Consider the following 22,714-nt stretch of genomic DNA (forward strand, 5'->3'; position numbering starts at 1 on the left):
TCTATACGAAGTTATTACGTTTCCGATGCAGTATTGTTACAATTAATGGACATAGTAATACTAGGTAGATAGTAATTGGATGTCTAGAAAAACTGCATACATTTCTACCAAGGTATGTGTGTAAAATTAATAATAATATTAATTTGTAAGGATTATAATGTATATAAATTTAAATTATATTATATTTACATATTTTTTATCTTTCTAATTTTTATTATAGAGATTAATATTATTATTAATTTATTAATGTATATTCATATATAATTATTAATATCTATATGTATAAAATATATTAATAATATAAATTTACATAATAAAAATTATAATACATATAAATTTGTATTTAAATTACATTGCATATATACAATACATATGTATATATATACAAAATGTATATATCTTTTCTGCCTTACGCCCGGAGGCGACGAGTCTCGAACGCATGTCTGCGAGTGACGAAATGTAAGTCGGTCGTCTGATTGCTCGTTTGCGGCTTACATAACTTACCGACGACGTCACTCTCGTTACGCGGTGCAGCCAGGCGTCGGTGGACCGACAGATCGCCAGGAGATTGCGAAACGAGATGTATTTTCGCGGGAACCAACGGAAGGGATTCTATTACTACGCGGTCGAAAGCTTCAATTTCTCCCTTTAACCTTTCGTCGTTTCCAAATTTACAAATTTATAATACAATTTGTTGTAACTATCGAAAGAATCATTTGATGTTAATAATGAAGCAACTCATTTTCAAAGCAGCCTGTGTTCAATTTAATATAAAATCGAGCTGCTTTTGTTTGTACACACATTTATCTCTCCTATCCTCGTTTCATCTCTCGGCACCTTGAAACTGGAAACAATGAACGTCACTCTGTGACGTGAATGGAAAAATAAGGGAAACGACGTGCGTTATTGAGACACAAAACGTTCATTTTCCTCCACGTGCACGCCGCGCGCGCGCGAGTGGTATCGGTTCGTATTAATTCCAAGATATTGATTCTGCGTATATTTAGTTTGTTCGATCTTTTGAGAATATATCGTCCCTCTTGTAATTTATTAACGCGTTGCGGTACGGCTATATCGGTCAACCTTGCCGTGTTAAAACGGCTCCGACGAAAATTGATGAAATTTGTCGGTTCAAGGCGCACTTACCCTCGAAATTAACCACGTGTATCCGCAGTACGAGAGTGAGACGCTTAATTCGCAATAATTACGAAAGTTAATCCCATTGCCTTAATAATCGCGACGAACTGCAGAAGAAACGAAGCTCTCGACCTTCTCTCGTCGCGTGCAACGTCCACATTCTCACGCGACGCCTTCTTATGTGACTGACTATCAAAGTACGAAGTACAAAGTATCATTATTTGGCACAGAGAGTCTATTCCGAGGGGTGCGGACGAAATTAATCGCTCAGTATCGACGGAAGCAAACGCGAGGATCGCGAATGCCATGTAATTTACGCGTAGAGGCATCCTCGTTTGCAACTCGGAAATCGAATTCGCCGCTATCCGTTTTCATCTTTGCGGAAATCCCCGCGCGTACACGTGTTGCACAAGTGGCACTCCGCCAACGCGCGTGCAAGCCAACTCTATCGGGCTGGTGACGGCTTTGTCGTGAATTCCTAAACAAAAAAAAAACCATACCGTTTCGCGTAATTCGCGCAATGAACAATCGGCAGAAGGGTGGGAACTCTCTCTCTCTCTCTCTCTCTCTCTCTCTCTCTCTCTCTCTCTCTCTTTCTCTCTCGCCAAAAAGCGTAATATCTAAAGTGCACTTTCATCTCCCTCCTATTCTATACCGCTAAGACGAATGACTCTCGCATTTTCAATCGTGAATGCGATTCAAGTCGTCTAGAAAAGGGACTAAAATATGGAAAAGTTGCAAGAGGAATTAAATATACACGACAAAATATATAAAAGAATTAAATTAATTTAAAAAATCAGAAGAGTTAAAAAATCTAAGGATTTAAGTTAAATATCTTCACAATTTTTTCATTAATAAGGTTTTAAATTAAAAATAAAATATTAAAAATATTATTAGCACCAAAGAAAAGAGATCTAAGTGTCTCGTCTAATTTTGATGAATTTCGAATATGTTGTTTTTTTAGACAAAAATAAGTCACATTTTTTTGTACAGATGCGCACTTTTCTTCGCACTATTCTTTAAAGGATAAAACACCCCTTAGAAAGAAAATCACTTATTCTATTTCGAAGCGAATACATATGTAGTAATATATTCAAATTATGAGAAATAGAAATGTTTGAAATAAAAGTTAAATATATGGAAAGAACAATTTTGCTGAATCCAGATCTAAAAATAATTTTAGTTCAATAATCAAAATAATTTTGTTAGAAAGTCACAATGATTGCTAGAATATTAAAACGTTTTATAGTAATGCTTATAATTTTTAACTTTTGAACAAATTATTTTGAAGATTGAACAAGAATTATTTTCAAATCTGTATTTAGCAAAATTTTTAGACCTTTCAACAAAATCGTTCTTTCCGTTTTAATTTTAAAAGTACTTAATAATTATAATTTAAAATATCTTTTTTATTTTTTATACTCCTACCACTTAACTTTTTTCAAATTTTCGAATTTTTTTTTATAACCAAATTAAAGATTATTTTAGAACGAATTCAATCATGCATGATAAAGTTTTCTTTCAAGTCCTTCACCTCTTGTCAGAGCGTAATAACACTTCAATGTATTTCTGTGATGTATGCTATTTACTATTTACGTAGATATGCGGGACCTATAGTTTTAATGCCGATTCCGAACTGCTTAATAAAAGAATATTCGTGGCAAGATACTTTCGGTGTTATTGCCTTCCGAGAGACAGCCATCGAATAAAAATCTGTTTCTGACTGAAAATAAAATTATACGGGAATTGTAAATATTATAATAATATAAATTTTTAGAATATTTAGAATACTTACAAAGTTGTAGCAATTGATACACTGATATACGATGCTACTAATAAGCACATGATGTCACAATATATTAAACTGACATTCGCATAGCAACAGCATTTTATGCTTATTCATTGTGTACCACTTCCAATATTCCTCTATTCGTTTTTTTACTTCTAAACTTTGACCTTTATTTTTTTTGGCCGTGTTCCGGTGTACACTGTCAGTACTGAAAAAATCTACAGTTCGCATTACGTATACTATAGATTTTCAGTACTGGCAGTGTATATCGGGACACGGCCTTTGTGATTTGATTTCTCTCGTTGGTTTTAAAGCAACACGACACTAAAGAATCTCCAATTTTGATTTAAGATATTAATTTCATTTGTGCGTAAAACAATAAATGTAATTAATATAAGTTCGACATGTACTCCACACTCTTTGCATTTACATAAAACAACTGGTGATTTCAAAAATTTAAAAAAAAATGTGCACAATTTTGTTGTCCTTTCATTATTTTAATTTTGACGTTATGATTTCATTCAAATATTTCGTAAGTGTAACTCGTGCGCGATAAAAACTTTCGTGATTATACGTATGTACATTATTTTGGAAATAGATATTGTTTTAATTGTTATATCCTATTACACAAAAATGCGAGCAAATGAAGAATCGAACGCATAAATTAATACGGACAGAAGAGTTTATAATTATTTAAAAAAAATGCTATTTCAGAAAATAACTTTATCATATACATGATTAAATTCGTCTTAAAATAACCTTCAATTTGGTCATACAAAATTTGAAAATTAAAAAAATATTAAATGGTGGGGATATAAAAAAATAAAAAATAAGTTTAAATTATAATTATCAAGTAAAACTAGTTTTATTTTAAACCTTTTTTTCTATCTCATAGTTCCAACAATATTTGCTTCGAAATAAAATAATTTTTTTTTCTAAGGGGTGTTTCATCCTTTAAAAGTGCGAAGAGGCACGTATGCAAAGAAACGTCCCTTATTTTTGTCTAGAAAACAATATATTCGAAGCTTATCAAAATCGAAGGGGGGCTTGGATCTTTCTTTGTAAGGTTTGTTTTGATTACAGAAAAAATGATTTTGTTGGAAGGTCTAAAAATTTTGCTGGACACAGATTTGAAAATCATTTTTGTTAAAATATCCAAATAATTTTGTTGGAAAGTTGAAAATGATAAGTATTGCTATAACACGTTTTGATATTCTTATAGCAATCAGTATGACTTTCCAACAAAATTATTTTGATTGTTTAACAAAAATTATTTTTAGATCTGTATCCAGCAAAATCGTTCTTTCTGTGATGACAAGTAAGGCTCCTATCGCTTATTTATGTTATTAATTTATTGATCCATTTTCAATTATTAAACATATTTATTAAAAGCAAACGTCTGAATATTTAGAAAGATGGTTTTATATTAATCTCGTGTAATCTCTTCATGGGTATTTTGTTCCGTGGTAATTGGATTTCGGGATTAGCATACTACTCGCGAAGATTGAGTCCACGACACATGAAAACCGATGAGAAATTCATGGGTGACGGTACAACATGAGCACCGTGAGAAGGGTTAAGCACTATACATATATCGCGATGCATTCGTAATGCGTTTTCATTCGCCTTGACACTTCTGCGAAACTTACGCGAGCGGACCGATGCAATTACAACGAACGTTCTCTCTCCCTGCAGGCGCGTATTACCTTTCGCCTAAACGCCGACGTCGTCGTTTAGGCAAATAACGACAGGCGGGAATAAAACGGCGGAAATATGAAGCCATTTTAGATATTAGTTCCGAATACTATCAGATACCGAGTGTTCCTTGATCTACGGGTAGTCGAGTTTTCCCAATGAGGGATAAATAATGGTTAAACGAGAAGGAAAAGGGCTAAAACCTGCTTTTCCTCGTATTATCATGCTCACGATCGTTAAGCCGCCAAATTACGCCGCTTCACCATCCGCGCTGTCGCGCAACGGAACACACGGTATAAACACATCTATCTACCGTCGCGCGCTCTCGTGCGAAAACTCGATCCGATGAATATCCTCGGGCGGCTGTATCATCAATTTCTAGAGGTGAAGGCAAAGGAAGGCAGACGTGTACGTAAAACGATCTCGAGAGGTGGAGAGAAATTGGTTGCTCGTTGAGGGGTTGGTCGAAAGGGTTGTAATACCGACACCCCGCGGCGTGGCGTGGTATGGATCTTGAAAAATGTATAACAGGTACTCGACTCGAATGCGCTTCAGCGAGGGAAAAACGCCGGCGTACGTGAGTTACGGATATCATTATGGCAAAAATAAAAATCGGTCGAGTTCCTATTATTTAAGATGAGAAAGCATGCTGAAAGATAAAAAAAAAACAGGATTTATGTAATCCGAGGAGATCATATAAATTTTAGATATATTTCAGCGAATGGTTTTTTTTAAAGTAAATTGGATCGTCAGTTGATAGTGTCGTTATTCGTATAGTAACAATCAACGAGTTTGGTGCAAAAACCGGTCAGTATCCCGGTTCTGTAAGTCTTAATGACAGTTTATCGTTATGTCTTTGCGCAGCTTTTTTACCATATAGAATACCTGCGCAACGACGACGAAATATAACGATGTCGAAATACGATACTGTCGTTAAAGGTGCTTTTTCATGCTGACGCTCAATGCTCATTTTTAGTATCAAAATTACGTGAACATAGTTGCACGAAAAACATTAAATTTAACGTCAATCATATCAAAGTCGAAGTCACGTGACTAAAAAATTCAACATGTTGATTTTTTTATTGCTTACGTCTTACTGTTTAAGTTTTTTTGTGTCCCATGGCCCTAACGGGGCCCGCTGAAACGAGCGTCTCATAAATTTGCACTTCAAGAGTTACAGAATCGGGATACAGCTGTATTTTTTTTTTAGCAAAAATGTTTTTTCGAATGAATTTAATCAAATCAAATATTCAGCGTCTTTTGGTATAAGAAAAGCTCCGAGCAAGGTAAACTTCACATCATTGAAATCATTTTATTCTCATGTGACTTTCAATCGTGTGGTTCTTCTTTTTCGTTTTTCGGCCCTTATTTATTAAATTTTTTAATTACTGACCGTCTATCTATTAATTTTACTACATATTTTAATTTTTAACTGACGTTTTCTCAATTTCTATCTGTTTTTAAATTTTCAATTTTATCTCATAAAATATTTAACTACACTTGTATGCGGTTTTGTGCATCTGTGGTCTTAAGACGTACGCAGTCATCTGGTATCCATCCATGCCACATAACTGTTTGGAATTGCGTTCTATGGATTCTAAAAGGAGAGTGACGCATGATTTCACGAATGGACCGCAACTGGTGGCACTCATATTGTAGAAAAGTACTCTATATTTGCTGATGGTTCTTGAAAAATGTTAGCAGAAACGTTCCTGTATTTTAAGGTAATTTTTATTAAAATATAATTTATAATTAATTAATTTGTGCATGGTTTACTGCGTCAATTCTCAGTCACTCTTATTATTATTTTTTCTTTTCTAATTATCGAAAATTCTCATACGATTATAATTATTAATCTTTACGTATGGTAACTGGACTCTTATATGCCCCCATTAAGCTTTGCGAATATTTCTAATTTTTTACTGACAACTAAAATAAAAAATTAGCGGTCATATTCTAAAGGAGAAACATTTCTAAACGTTAATAAACAATATAAAACATTTTCAAATATTTATATAAGTACAGTAAAGATTTTAAAAAAAGGTAGCATTTTGTTCATACTGAATACATATATATCCCATATGACCGATGTATATGTTTTTTATAATAAAATAAAAAAATATGGAAAATAAAGTGACATAACATTATTTTTATAAATTTATTGCACTCATATATTGTCACATAAAAGAAAAAATCTATTTTTTCAGATATCTTTGTTGAATAAAAAACATAATCAAACATTTTACTTTTTATTCTTTTTCTAATAAGTTTTAAATTGAAAATTAGAACTGAGGTTATGTTATACAAAAAGAACGATTTTGTTAAAAGATCTAAAAATTTTGCTAAAAATCTGAAATAATTTTTTGTTGAATCATCAAAATAATTTGATGGAATGTTAAAACTGATAAGCATTGCTATACAATGTTTTGATATTCTAGCAATCATTTTGACTTTTACACAAAATTATTTTGATTATTGAACAAAAATTATTTTCAGATCTGGATTCAGCAAAATTGTTCTTTCCGCGCGTGTACTGTTAGGTGTTCGCTGGGAAGTGTGGACTCAATGGTCAAGGCTGGCCAATATTGGTTCTACCGTACTTTTCTTTGATTATAAATAAAACGTTGTGACAAAAATATAAACTAAATATAGTGTTGTAAAATATGAATACGGAGCTACAATAACACAAATTACAGAAATTGAAAATCGTGTTTTGGTAATGATACAAAGCAATTACCTGCCTACAAAATAATACATCGCAACCACGACTTTTATCTTCTTGTATTGACACAAACAGAATGGATTATATGATCTATTAAATGATGCAATCGAGTCACATGAACTAAAGTCCCTGGATTATAAAGTACAATCCATAAGACTCAAATTTGGAGCCAAAATGGCGTTTACATACACGGAGAGAATTTTTTTTAAATTTATCCTGCTAATCATATTAATTGTGGGACAATATAGTATTTAAGCAAATTTTACTGTGCACTACAATAAATTTTACTACTGTATTTTACTACTGTCAAATTTATTGTAGTGCACAGTAAAATTTTCCTAAATACTATATTGTCCCACAATTAACATGATTTGCAGGGTAAATTAAAAAAAAAAATTCTCTCCGTGTATGATTTAGCGTAGTTAAATCATATATAAACAAGACCAAACATTCTAAATAAAAATATTGATTAATATAATTTACGATTTTCCTTCTTATTTACAAAATAGATTCATACACATAATATGTATATGTTTTGAATGATCGCGTTTGGAATCAAAATGGCGGATGATTGCGGTACTTTATAAATTTGTGAACTTCAATTTGTGAAAATAAATTTGTGAACTTCAATTTGTGAAAAAGTGACTTCAACATGGACGCCCTACTGCTATCTATTGAATTTGCAGTGTAATTATTTACAAACAGCCAGTTGGTCATTTTGCGTATAGGTCCATATTGGGTCCGATTACCTTAATATTTCAACGATTTATGGTTTTTAAAATATTTTGCATGATATACGTGGCAAAACAGTTCTTGTTAATAACGTAGTAGTATAAGTTTTACAAAATGGTGCACTGAGCCTTTTCGATTTCAATTTGTATAATAAGAGTAGCAATAATATTTTACCAGTGAGTATCCATATCGCGCAAATGACAGCTCGCAACCGATCATCGTTTGCCGTTCGCACGATAAAATTCCGATTCGAGCGTTACGAGTGCGATGCGATGAGTCATTCGCAGATAAAAATTACGTTCGGCTGCGAATAGAATTAAACCAGAGTATTTATTTTGCACGTGATAAATAGGCCGCTACGGCCGGCGCGGCGGCAATCTTGCGTGCGCGCGAGCACACCCGATAAGCTGCTTCGCTCGGTGTTGTTAACCTTCATTCGCTTCTCCACTGAGGCTCTATTCGAGGCTCGAATTCATTCGCGCGCTTTGATGGATGCACACTTGTGATATTGCGGTTTATGTCGAGGCGCGTCGAATGCGCAATTTGCCGAGCTGTACTTATATGTACGTTCCCAAGCACCGCTTATAGCGCGCGAGCGAGTTTGGATGTTAATAATTGAGTGGTTCGCGTCGGAGAGATTGAGTGACATTTCATCCGTTACATAGAAATATCTTCGATTGTATTTTAATCGGCACGCGTCCTCATCTTTTTTTTGGTTCGGCAAAGCATGTGCTGAGAAAAAAATTCGAGAATAAATGTATCAAATGTATTTTGTTCAGCGTATTGCAATATTAAATATTATCAAATATAATGACAGTAACCAACTGTTTGGTAACCATTTTTAAATATTATTTAGAGAAGGGGAATCTATTTTTAAAATCTTATTCTTCGCTTTTATTATTCCGTGAGTAAGATTTATTATAATTTATTGTATTCCTTGCCTTAAAATTGAAGAAAAGTCTGGTAATAATAATCAAGTTTAGATGATAGTTACTAAAGCTTTTACTAAAGCGAAATAATTTCAATTAAATGCTCGATTAATATAACTATATCCATAATTAAGATACTAATTTTCTAAATATTAGTAATATTTAGTTTGTTATCAAATTGCTGGTTATTATTATGTTTGATATTTACTGTTGCCACAAATATACAAATACTAAACAAAATACAATTTGATGGGCTTATTACAGTCCACCAAACAACAGCTATTACAGCCTTTTCTTCAATAATGTGACTGTTCCAGAGCTGCTATAATGGCTTCCCATCTTGTAAAAGTTAATATTTAGAAAAATAAAATTATAATAGTGTTTAGTTGATTTATATTAACTAATTATTTAATTAAACTTATTTAATCGAAAATTGAAATTATTTTATCAAAACTTTAGTATAATTATATCAGTAACTTTAGTAACCATAATATCATCTAAACTTGATTATTATTACCAGACTTTTTTTTTAGCAAATACCAAAAATTAAATAAAGAATACGAGTCCATGGGCTCGTATCCTTTATTATTCAGTTTGGTATTCAGAAGACGCGTACATCGATGTAGGTCACGAGAGTAATCCACTCACGAACGAGAGAATTGCCGAACCTCCGAAAAAGGGATAACGATCGCCTCATACCGAGGCCGGTCTCGATCGGTCGGAACGCGCATCGAGGGAGTCATGATCTTGCGCAACATCCTGCCGGTCCCGCGTGTAATCGACCAAAACGAATCGATGGAGACCGTGCCACTACTGCCGCGCTGCGCCGCGCCGTCGGCGGTGTCGTGAGGAGAAAAACGAAAACGCGAGGACGAGGGACGAGGTCTCGGGAACCGGTTCCCAACCACGATCGCCGGCCGTGGAATCGATCTCGCGCGTCGATAACGATTGCCTCTAACGCGCGAGGAAAGTGCGACGTGTGGCTACTCGCGGAATGCATCCTGTGCACCCCCCACAAGACGAAAGCTGTCGCGCCGAGTTATGATCCCCAACGTGCGACGAGCTTTCGCGAGAGGGTTTGATTGAGCAAACAAGGAGAGATTTTCGCGCGGGAATAAATCCCTGCATCAGAATACGGGCTTGAAATCCGAATCCTTTGGGTTTCACGATTTCCAAATCTTTCAGGGCTGGATATTTTAAATAAGATCTTTAGAATCCTCTCGCGACTGAGAATTTGAAGCGCCTTCCCAACCCTCTCGGTTGATAGGAACAAAACGTCTATTCGAAGTCACATTTTTTTCCACGCAAATTTGCGTTATACAGTCTGTGCCACAAGAGGGTATGATTCATAATTTTGTTAATAGATGTTATATAAGTAAAATTTTTATATGTTAATATTAGCAATAAATTAGGCTAAAATGCTTTGAAAGTTAGATTTCAGTTCGATTTAGTTATTGTGTTATAACTGAATAAAACACAATAAAAACAGGGTACATAGAATGGCATTTTTGCAAAACACTGATTTTCACAATCTCTTCATGCTAATGCGATTGAAAATATATGGATTGTTATAAGACTCTAGATGAAGAAAAAGCGTGTCTTCACTCTGAAGAAATTATTGTATCAATTACGTTCGATTTGAAAATCATGATCTAAAGTTTCCGAGACTTTTTACAAAAACCTTGTAAAAATGCCTCAATATTTTAAAGCCTTAATTGGAGGGAACTAGATGACGTATTAAATATAAATGCATCAAAGCGTATATAATATACTTGAAAATCATATAATTATTTTTCAAAAATCTTTTCTTTCTCAAGAGAAATAGACCGTACGCTCTTGTGGAACAGACTGTGTGTGTGTGTGTGTGTGTATACAGAGTGTCCCATTTTATATTTAACAGTCAAATATTTGGAAATCGCGAAGTTTGAGAGAAAAATGTTTCAGACAAAAGTTTTGGGACTTCAAGGGATAACAAGGGACATAAGAGTTTGGTTTGATCCTGAGTGACGTCGTCAAGGATAGGACAAGGTCACTTTGAATTTTTTAAATAGAAATCCCAATTTTTATTGCAGATTCTTGTAGCTTATTTTGAGAGCTTTTCAAAACACATAGATAAAATGTTTTTTGGATAAGTAAATCTCTCGAGTTATAAAACTTGAAAGTTATATTACCACCGGCATTAGCATTATCTAAAGTGTCCGAATAATGGCTGAAATTTTTTGAATGTTGTTCAGGAGGTTATGAACTTGACAACTTGTGTCAAGGTTATGATTATTGGAGGATGTTTATTTTTTTTTTCACAAAATAAAAATTTTCAAAAATGAAAATAAGAGAAATAATCTCCAATAATCACGGCCTTGACACATGTTATCAAAATCATGATCCTGAATAACATGCAAAAGGTTTTAACCATTATTCGGACACCTTAGATAATGCTAATGCCGGTGGTACTGTAGCTTTCAAGCTTTATAACTCGAGATTTACTTAACCTAACCAAAAAACATTTTATCTATGTGTTTTGGAAAGCCCTCGAAATAAGCTACAAGAATATGCAATGAAAAATAGGGATTTTCATTAAAAAAATTAAAAGTGACCTTGTCCTGTCCTTGACGACGCCACTCAGGGTCAAACCAATGTTATCTCTTGTCTTATGTCTTCCTCGAAGTCCCAAAACTTTTGTCTGAAACATTTTTCTCTCAAACTTCGCGATTTCCAAATATTTGACTGTTAAATATAAAATGAAACACTCTGTGTGTGTGTGTGTGTGTGTGTGTGTGTGTGTGTGTGTGTACACACACATTGAGGTATATATATATATATATATACATATATAGGTATATAAATACATTCGTACGGATTTTTCTTAGATACACGGAAAGAATAATTTTATTGAAAAGTCTAAAAATTTTGCTGAAAATAGATCTGAAAATTAATTCTTGTTAAATCATCAAAAAATTTTGTTAGAATGTTAAAAATGATAAGCATTACTATAAAACGTTTTGATATTCTATATAGCAATTATTTTGACTTTCACAAAATTATTGTGATTATTGAAAAAAAATTATTTTCAGATCTGGATCCAGCAAAATTGTTCTTTCCGTGTATATATCCTTTTATCGAAGGAACACCAAAGGGGGCACCTTACGCACTCGCGAAACTGAGAATTCTCCTTCAGAATTTAAGTTTTCGCTTCATCGAGTCGGAATAAAGCACAGGCCTTGTCGCGCAAGTAATAATTATTTGAAAAGACAATTTGCGTAATGTACATCGCACACACACACGTGCTATTGTTGTTTACGCATCGACACGGGCGGCAGCGTCCGTGCCTGGCGTCATCGCGCAGTTAAACACCTCGGCAAGAACGATTCAGGCCTTGGCAATTCGTGACATCATCCTAATCATTATCCGACGCCGCGCTCACGGTCGTATCGAGCGACACGTTATTTTTCCCGACGTTATTTTCTCCGGACGCGACAGGGAGATAATCCGACCGTCAAATTTTCGTAACAACCGGGAAAAGTCCAGTATTCGGAACTAGATCTCACCTATTAAAAGCCGAATTGTAAAAGAAAACGAAGATATCGCATTTCGAAATTTCAACGCTAGATTTTCCAATATTAAAAGTTAATATAGGTACACGGAAAAAATGCTAAAGTATCGAAAAATTTAGCTACAGATCTGAAAATAATTTCGTTGGATGCCCAAGTTGGTTTGTTAGAATGTCCAAACTTTTTTCAGCTACTCATAATGCTTGAATTTCCTACATAATTAGATTGATAGTATAACAAAATTATTTTCAAATCTGTATCCAGCTAAATTGTTATATTTCTGCAAAAGTTCGTTCCTCCCGTGTATTAGAAGTACATGAATAATAATTACTGTTTCTATTTTACAAATTAATATTGTTTCTTGTGTAAAAGATAGGATTCTAAAAGTTTTTTTGATAATTACATCCTTTATACTGATAAAATATTTGATTTTTCGTCTCATTTTATTTTCATACAATAATTCATCCATTTGGTGCTTTTAGTGAATAAGGAAAGCGATGATACTATACACACACACACACACACACACACACGCACACATATATTTTACTGTTAACATATCATTAATATTGAAACTTGATAGGATTCAAACAGGTTTTAATTGAAGAGACGCTAATTAAAGGAATTGCGAGCAGAGATTTATATTATACGACTCTCCGGCAGAATACGTATGCGTATATTTCGCGCGCAGATTCATTCGCAATGTTGCTAATTGCATTTGCGCTCTTCGAGGAAACGCATTCTCCTGCGACGTCGCGACACTTGAAATTAATAAATGCCAAGCTGCTCGCCGCAAGGTTACGGAACGATAAGCCCGACACGCCGTTCTAAATATACATATACGCATGCAGTTGGCATGCAACATGTTAAAAAGTCCATTTCCTATGAAAATCTTATTCAACACAGATCGATATCAGGGGAATGCGAAAAGCGCTGGGATTCGTAAACAAGTCCCGATAAGTCGTGCTCGTGAAAATGCAAGCAAGCAAAATTGTTAGCACTTGTATCGACTCGAGCAGTTAAAGTAAATCGAAATTAAATTAAAGAATCCGTTATTAAAATAAAAGTGCCGCGAATTATTCTGGAGAATGCATCTATAATACATCGCAAGCAAAATTATAATTTAAATTTTATAATTTAATTTTCCAAAAGATGAAAAAACAGTCAGCCAAAATTAATACGTGATATAAATCGAGAAGGGGATTGTTAACAATCGACAGTTAATTAGCAGGTAATTGTACGAGATATATCGTATATTGATCGAGATATTAATGATGCAATCGGCGTGTATTGGTCGCAATCAACGCCGCTTTGTTTCGCTTTTCGTTTTTCCTCCTTTCTCTGAAGTGCAGACAGAAAGAACGATTTCGTTGAAAGGTCTAAAAATTTTGTTGGAAACAGATTTGAAAATAATTTTATTGGACCATCAAAATAATTTTATTGCACTAAGAAAAATAATTTGATTGTACCAACAAGATGCACATAGTTGAATGAATTTTGGTGAAACCAAACAGAATTTCTGATTACAACAATAAAATTCGATATTTTATAACTAAAACTTTTGAAAGACTTTACTATATTATACTGATTTGATTAATATTTTCTGATTGGATCTATAAAACTTCTGGTTGTTATTCAATTGACGTACCCCGCGAGCAATGCGCTGCACCGCCACGAGATGAACGCGGCGGTTCAATATCTCATATTAAGAATCACACAGAAGAGAAAAGGCGCAGCAATCATAAAATTTTTCATCTCCCTCAAAAGTGGGATTGAAGATGAAAATAATTGAAAGATGTGTTTTGATATATAAGTGTAGTTTTGTATCAAAATTAATTCAAGAACCTAATAATTTTAGTATAAGCTAAAATGTATATTAGTATAAGAGATCTCGATCAAACAACAAGCAATTTTGGTATACTTAATAGGAAAGAATTGTTCGATCAACAAAAAATTCTGATAGATTTTACAGGAAAGAATTAATCGTATTTGTCTGATAAATTCTACAAGAATTCTGATTCGTCGATTTTTTAACAGACATACCGGTTGAATCTACCAGATTACCAGTTAATACAATTAGATTCTTTTTCTAATATGGCAATTCAAATTGGTTGCTAGGATATCCAAACGTTTTACAGCAATGCTCATCATTTTTTACACAGTAAAAAAACATTTTGTATTTATGTTAGAAACGGTCCACTCACTTGTTTGTTAAAATTTTATATTGACATTTTTTAAATATTCGAGAGTTAATTTAACATAATGATTATGTTATTTAAATATTTTGTGTCAACCCTAGGAGTACACACTCCTATTGTGTCTACGTAAAGTACATACTTAGATCTCGAGGACCCCATTCTTACTTGTTATTGTAATTCTAGCAAAAATAGACTTATTTTAATTAATTTTTTTTCAATCGATAGAGAATTGATCAAGAAACAAGTCTATAATTGATAAAAGTCGATAGAATTAAGGAGTTCCAAGATATATGGGTTCAAAGAGAAAGGAAAGTTCAACGCGAAAAAATCTCGATTTAGTACCTTATTCAAAAAATCATATCTCTTTTGTTTATAGACCGATTTAAAAAATCCTTAAAAATTCTGAAAGAGCATACTTGAAACAGTAATAAAAAAAATTTGGCGATCCGATATTTTAATTTTTTAACAAAACTGCAAGCAGACCCGGGGCCCCCGCGCTCACTTCAACTGCTCGGTTGTTGAATGACAATTGCCGCGCGTCAACACGTCTTTTTAATTCTTTTTCTTCTTTTCCTTTGTGGGACCTACACTCAGGCGGATATGATACGGCCCAATTTCCAAACGGCACGATGAGATTCTAAGTCGTAGTGAGATGCTAGTCAATACCGCGAAGATTCTAGAAGATTCCAGAATCACTCGGCCACAGACGTCCACCTTAGCCCGTGACTCACGGTCGAATCATGTCTTCCTACTGAGGAGAACTTTTTCTACGTCAATATCCCAAACCCCTTCCCTTCCAATTTCAGAAATGCCAAACCGAGAAAACTGAGCTGGGGTCCCTGGGACCTCCAGTGTGTACTTCTAGGGTTAAATTGATATTCAACATTTCTTAGTATCTTAGTAATTCTTAGAAATAGCACAATTTATGAGTAAGTGAACAAATAACAAAAATAATGTGTTTTAAAACATAAATTCTAACATAAAATGGTGTTAATTTAACATATCATAAATATTAATTTTATTGAAAAAATATGCTTTCACAGTATTTTGCTTTCAAATTGTGTCAGTGTTACAGTGTTTTTTGTGTTAATTTTTTAATATAACTTTTGTGTTACTTTCTAACATATTCATCTTATGTTAAATTAACACAAAAATTTAAGTGGACCGTTTGGGGCATGTGAAATGTGTTTAAATATAACATAAATCTTCCAACAGTGTAGTTTCTAACAAAATTATTTTGACAGCTCAACAAAATTATTTTCAGATCCGGCAAGAATCTAATAAAATTTTTAGACCTTCCAACAAAATCATTCTTGCCGTTTATCGAATGCGCACTCGAATCAAATCGCTCTAGTCGCGCGCTTTTTTATGACGCGACGCGTAAAACTTGAGCTAATATTTTATTGTTTATCTTTCTGGTGTGACGGGCGATACTTGAGGAATTATTAAAAGTCGCAATATTTGCAACAAAAAGCGAGCAAGAAGAGTTACGCGCGATTTCTTCTTCTTGCGGAATAATTAAGCGACATAATTCGTAATTCCGTCCGCTTCCATTCGCGAAAGTTGTTCAAAAAGATGCCTCCGTAACGACGTAACGTTAATACTTTGTGCTCACAAAGGTTCGCAATGCTCTCGCCGTGTTGCAAAGCAACAGCATGTCTCGTGACGCGAACGCCCGCCCGCGGGTTAATCGTGCGTGATTTCCGCGTGCGAGGACGAAGACGGTCGATATTCTCTTCGAGCACGTACTCGCCGTACAATTTGCATCTCGATGCGCACTGCACGCGATGACGTATATTCGGGTAATGCAACAGAGAATGTCGTTAAAATGACACGAAAATCGACGAACCGATAAATACGACGTATTATTTATTTGTTTGTTCGTTATCAGTATTAGGCAGGCGGATACCTCGTGTCGATGTATGACTATAATTAAAGACTAAATTAACGGGACATTGCAACTGATCGTTAAGATTCATCAGAGAATAAATGTGTCATTGCTTGTTCAATTTAATTCGTGATATTACGACTTCAGCTTCTGTTTAGAATGGATATTAAAGACAAAATTAACGAGACTGCAACTAGTCGTTAAGATTCATCAGAGAAAATAAAATAAAATAAAATAAGTTGTCATAATTGTTTATCAATTTAATTGGTGTTATTGCGACTTCAGCTTCTGTTTTGAGAAATTGGGCTTCAAGACTGATAAATAAATAATCGGCGCGCAGTTTGCATGAACTGAGAAATGTAGGTATATAAATTCATGTATAAAAATATTTTATTAAAGAACCAAGTAAATAAATATTTGTAAATAAATATTTTCACCAAATAAGCATGTATTAATGTTCCGCATTCACATCGGTCTGTTTGACTTATTATTGAAAATAAAGTTCTGACAGGCTATAATGTGACAGCGCAAAAATTTAAGTATCCGCAATTAATTTTATTAAGCCATGAGAACGGAAGTAGAGTACTGAAAGCTAAGTCACGGCAATAAATGACGTTAAAATTATTTCATTAGTTATACGTAACTATTAAATAGAGATAAAATAACAGAATTGCTGTAATTATATAGATATAATCTGTAGTTACATAAACTTCATACAATAAATTGTGACAATTGTATTCTTTTAGTTTAGACAAATATTTTCCTGAACTATTATATCGCAATGACACACTTTTTGTATCAATGATATATCATTAATAAAACTTTTTTACATTATAATAATCTTCTTGTACATCCTTGGCCCAAAATATTAAGCAATATTAAACCTATATTTTATTCATTTATCTCGAATCTTCATTTATTATTCATTTATCTTTTATCTGTATTGATTCGTATTATCGGGATTATACATAAGAGTTTTGAAAGCGTTTTTGAACAGGATAATTCACAATAAATATTTATTGTGGATAATGGAATAATGTGTTAAATAATGGTTAATAAGATACCTAATATTATGACGCTGTAGGGTATTTTCTACCACATTTATTGTAAACAGTTAACGTTATTATACATTACATTTCCATAGTTCACGCAACTTATTTATTTTCTTCACCGCAACTTTTTGTGATACGCAGTTAAGGTATTATTATTTCTCCTCAATCTTCTAGTTACTGAGGCATTACTTTTTCTCTCTGATATACTTATATATATTGCAGCATGTTCTATATTAACTGTGTTACTGATTATTTTTCACGAAGCCACAGTCGAACCTCGATAACTCGAACCTCTACAATTCGAAAACCTCTATAAGACGAAATTTTTGTTTATTCCCTTTTACTGCAGAAAACCTCTATAAATCGAAATAAAACCGACCTTAACTCGAATTATTTGTCAGATATTACATGTATTATTTTATCTCTGCAACTCGAATTTAAAGTAGCCAGACCTCTGCAAATCAAAGTTCACCTCTATAAGTTGAACTTCTATTGTCGCTGCCTCTATAATTTGAAGTTGTAGCTATGGGTAACCATGAGTAATAGCCTGGTATTTTGTTTTATGACATTTATTTTAATATGCAATAAATAATTCACTATCAAATATTGATTTCTTTCCTTTAAAGCCATTACAATCGGAAAATTATAAATTTTCGTACAAAGCCTCCGTAAGTCAAATTGTCATATTTTAACCCTCTTTTACTCGAATTTCGATAAGTCGAAAACTATAACTCGAAGGGTTTTTCTCTACCTTTGAGATTCGAGTTATCGAGGTTCGACTGTATTAGAAACTACGAAAATTCTTCCTCAATATTTTTACATATAATAAATATGGGCAAATAAATATAGGTAAGACAAGTATGAGACAAATAAGGGTTACCAGCTGCTATGGGGGTCACCCCTGGGGGGAACGTGTAGGACGAAGATCAAATTGTCGCGTCCATTAAAGCTGAATGCGCAGCACTTTAGAGACAACTTTTAGAGACAACACGCGAATGTTCATTAGAGAGGCCCTAAAAGTCGAGTGCTATAGAAAAAAAAAGTTTTTTAACTAAAAAAATAAAAAGGATTGGCGAATAGATTTTTCTACTACGCTACGCGCGCATTTCCGGAGGCACGGCAGGGAGAATGGCTGCACAGTGTGTCAAGATGGCCCGTTACTATGGCGACCCGCGCGGGGATCTCCTGCGTCTCTTTCCGCGTGTCCTCTCACCGGTAGTGACGGCACTGATACCGTTGGGAAGAGGGTAATACAGTTGAGACTTGTAGCGCGCTCTCTCTCGTATCGATCTCTCGTCATTTTCTATTGTCGACGCGGCAAATTGTAATACTATCGATATCCTGCGGAGTGCGGATCGATGACTCTTTCGTGACGGATGTTTAATATCAATTCTGTTATAATCAAAAAGAAAGATGCGCGATACGTTTAAGTTGTCCCGAAGAAATCGCGCGAGAAAGAGAGACGCGGCTGTACCTTTTGTTCCAAATCACAATCACAACATTTAAATTGCACACCCCTGCTCGAACGAACTATTCATTTCGATCCGCGAGTTCGAGCGGGGCCACTGCCACTGGCCCGACGCCTCGCCGCCGGTGTTTTCCACCTCCGTCCACCCCTGCGGACAACATCGGGTAGCCTGTCCCTTTCGCAATCTTCCCGCCAGATCGATGGGAGTCCGCTATTAGGGACAGACACGCCGGCGACGCGATTCGATCGACGGTAACGCGACCTCGCGCCACGGCGCGCTCGATCAGAGAGGACGAATGTACCGTGCAGGACGATTTTTCGCGCCGCCTCTCGTCGCACGCGAAAAATAAAAAAAAAGAAATTTGCCCTTAATATACATCAGCCGGTCTTACAGGCCAGTCGCAAGTCGTCCCGTTGTAGATTGCAGTCTTTTCAACACTCGGCAGACAATTTACCACGGAGAGGTGTTTAAGTTGGAATTGCGCTATTTCTGTGAATTATCTACTTTCCTATATTTTCTTACACGACAGAGCTGATAGCATTCACAATCAATATTTTGGCAGGTATACCTATTTAAATATTAGTATCTTTGTGTGTGAACAATAAAAGTATTCTTAAAGGATTTTGAAAAACATTATAAATTAGACGAGGCTTAAATTGGCTTCTAATGAGCGACGTAACTTCAAAGATTTGCAATATCTTGCATCGCGGTCTCATTAGCGTAGGCGAGTGATGTTGCAAACGTCAACAGCGATTGTTTTACGTGTATACGTGCGAACTGTGTAAACTGCCTTTTCTATCCGTAAATCCTGTAGACAATGCGTAATTCAGATATTTCAGATAGCGGACGCTAATAATATCCGAAGAGGGGGAAAGTTCAACGAACCCTTTCAGAACTTTTGTTTTCGAGGGCGAAACAAGCTAAACTTACAACTGTTTACTTGATCATCAGCCTTCTCTTATACGGGGCGAACAAACAATTATCTGTCGATCAAATCGACTCGAATCTGATCAAATAAAATTTTTTCTCAAAAAGATTTCCATTTGATTGCTATTAAACTTCAATTGTACAATTTAATTTACTTCAATGTATAATTTAATGTACAGAATTTTTCGAAATAAAGCTCAGTTTGAGTAAAATAGCGATGCTAACAATTGGTTCAAATCAGTCCGAAGCTGATTTCCTGAGCGGATTTCATTCACAGGAAAGAAAATCTAGGAAAGTGGATATTCAAACATTCGAGGGGACTCGTGTAAGCCTAAAAGACGACGCGCCGTTTGCAACGGAACGAAATTTACGCACCGTAAATTCCGTCGTGCCCGAAACCTGCTCGGGGAGCAGTGCGAGCTCCCCCTCGCTGGGCGTGTACGCACACCTTCCCGGACATCACGCACCCGTACCCCGCAACGACAAACGAGAAGGTAAAGAAAAAGATTTCGGAGCGCGGCGATTTATGAGCCGATTTCGGAGCAGCGCGATCGAGGAGTCGAATGCGTCTTTTGATTCGGTCCCCCGAATCGTGTCTCGATATATACAGGAGATGGGAGTCGCGGATCGGGGTAGCTCCGAAGAGTTGAAGGGTGCGTATATTCCGTTCGCCGGGGAACGCCACCTTCGTTATTACCTGGGATGTCGCACACGCGCGCACTTCTAATCCACGGGGCTGGACGATCGATCTCTCTCTCTCCCTTTCTCGCAGTCGACGCTCCTCCCGAGAAGGGCCCGACCTCGGCGTCGCGGCAGGTAGCTCGACCGACGACCGCGAGACACCGTGCACGTCCAGAGAGGGCCACGGGCGTACTGAACAGTACTGAACGTGCACGTCTCGGTCTCGCCTGCCTGCCTGCCTCTCCGCTCCGACTCTCTCGCGCTCCTCTCGCTTAACTCAATGATCGGCAACAAGGAAAGAGGGAGGTCCGGGGTGGGAGAGAAAGAGAGAAAGAGAGAGAGAGAGAGAGAGGGCACACACAGCGCGCGTATACGCACGTCTGTGCGACGACGTGCGCCGAGGAGAATGCGGGCGGGAGGCGCGAGAGTCTTACCCTGTGAGAGAGGTAGGAAGAAAAGGAAGCGCGGGCGGCGAACTGCCTCGCGCGGCGCGCCGGATGTGTGCGTGCCACTAACACGCGGAACCGGCGGAACCCGCTCGAATGTTGCGACGCGGCGCGGCGCAGGCGCTTCCATTTCCCTGCACGACTCCGCTAGACTCCATAGGTAGGTATGTATACATGCGCGAAACCGGAGTGGGTGCCGGCATCTATCGTCACGCTGACGAGATCCCTCGTTCGAATCGATCTCCGCGAACCGCAGGTGTTTCACCTCCGTCGAAACACCGCGATGCGTAAATGTCTCGATCAATCTTCCGAAAGATGAATTCCGGCAGACGTAAAGACGCTGAAAAGATGCGGAAGGAGAAAATCTCATTCTAAATGGAAAAAAAAGAAGAGAAAGAAAGGTGAAAGAACAATGCTTACGGTCAAAGAGAGTTACGTATACGCTTTAGAAGAGAAAATGCCCCCTTCCTAGCGATTTAATAAAAATATAAAAATGTTCTTTCTACTTCTTCAACATACAAAATGATTTACTGAAACATAAAAATATAAAAAATGTTCTTTCTACTTCTTCAACATATAAAATGATTTACTGCAATGAAACATAAAAATTAGGCCACAAATGCAAATCTGAAAATAATTAATTATGTTGGAACATGATGATTTAATGATGCAAAAAGTTTAAATATTCTAGCAATCAGCTTGAATGTTCCATAAAATTAATTAAATGATCCAACATAATTATTTTCAGAACTGTACCTAACGTAATTTTTATATAGTTCAGTAAAACCGTTTTTTTTTCGTAATAACGCGTTGAATGTAATCATTCATGACCGACGCTATTACACAATTTTTGAACGTTTATAAAAAGTAAATCTAATATAAAATTAATAAGAACTAAAAAATAGCTAGATAACAATGTATAATTATAAAATAAAAAATGTGCTATTCAATATATTACTCATGAAGATACAGTCCTATTTTTATCATATTACACGATTTTATTTTATCATATGCTTACGATAATAAAAATTTTATTGTAGCATAAACGATAAGGCATAAAAATTTCACCGGGCAAACAATATGACAAGACAGTATGCTAAGTTTTTTTATAATACTGTGAATTACACATCGTCATTTATCGACTTTTATGAGTACGCGATGAAAATCGAAATCGGTTCGTTTCCCAAACTTGAACGAGCAACGCAAACAATTATCATGATTAAGAATTAAAGTATGTCCGCGCTGCATTATTTAGCGGCAAGATAAATTATAGATTAAACATAAAAAATTGAACATATTATCCATGAGATTACAGTCTAATTAATCATATTACACAATATTTTATCATTATATGATTACGATAATAAAAAGGAAATTCTATTGTGGTATATACGTAACAAGACATACTAACATTAAGCGAAATTTCATAACGATTGGACTTCCTTATATCATAAATTATAAATCATAATAATTTTTTTTGTAAGTACGCAATGATTTATAG

At 35.4% G+C, this 22,714-nt stretch overlaps 1 long non-coding RNA gene across 1 annotated transcript in view; it reads right to left on the minus strand.

The window, feature by feature from the left end:
- LOC105459540 overlaps positions 1-20,965 on the minus strand; it is a 23,066-nt gene extending 2,101 nt beyond the window's left edge. Inside the window, exon 1 of the long non-coding RNA XR_975692.1 lies at positions 20,784-20,965. This is a non-coding gene — a long non-coding RNA (uncharacterized LOC105459540). The remainder of the gene's footprint in view (positions 1-20,783) is intronic.
- Positions 20,966-22,714: the final 1,749 nt, after the last annotated feature.

The sequence above is a fragment of the Wasmannia auropunctata genome, unplaced genomic scaffold (assembly GCF_000956235.1).
Source record: "Wasmannia auropunctata unplaced genomic scaffold, wasmannia.A_1.0 LD334184.1, whole genome shotgun sequence".
NCBI classification, from domain to species: Eukaryota; Metazoa; Arthropoda; class Insecta; order Hymenoptera; family Formicidae; genus Wasmannia; species Wasmannia auropunctata.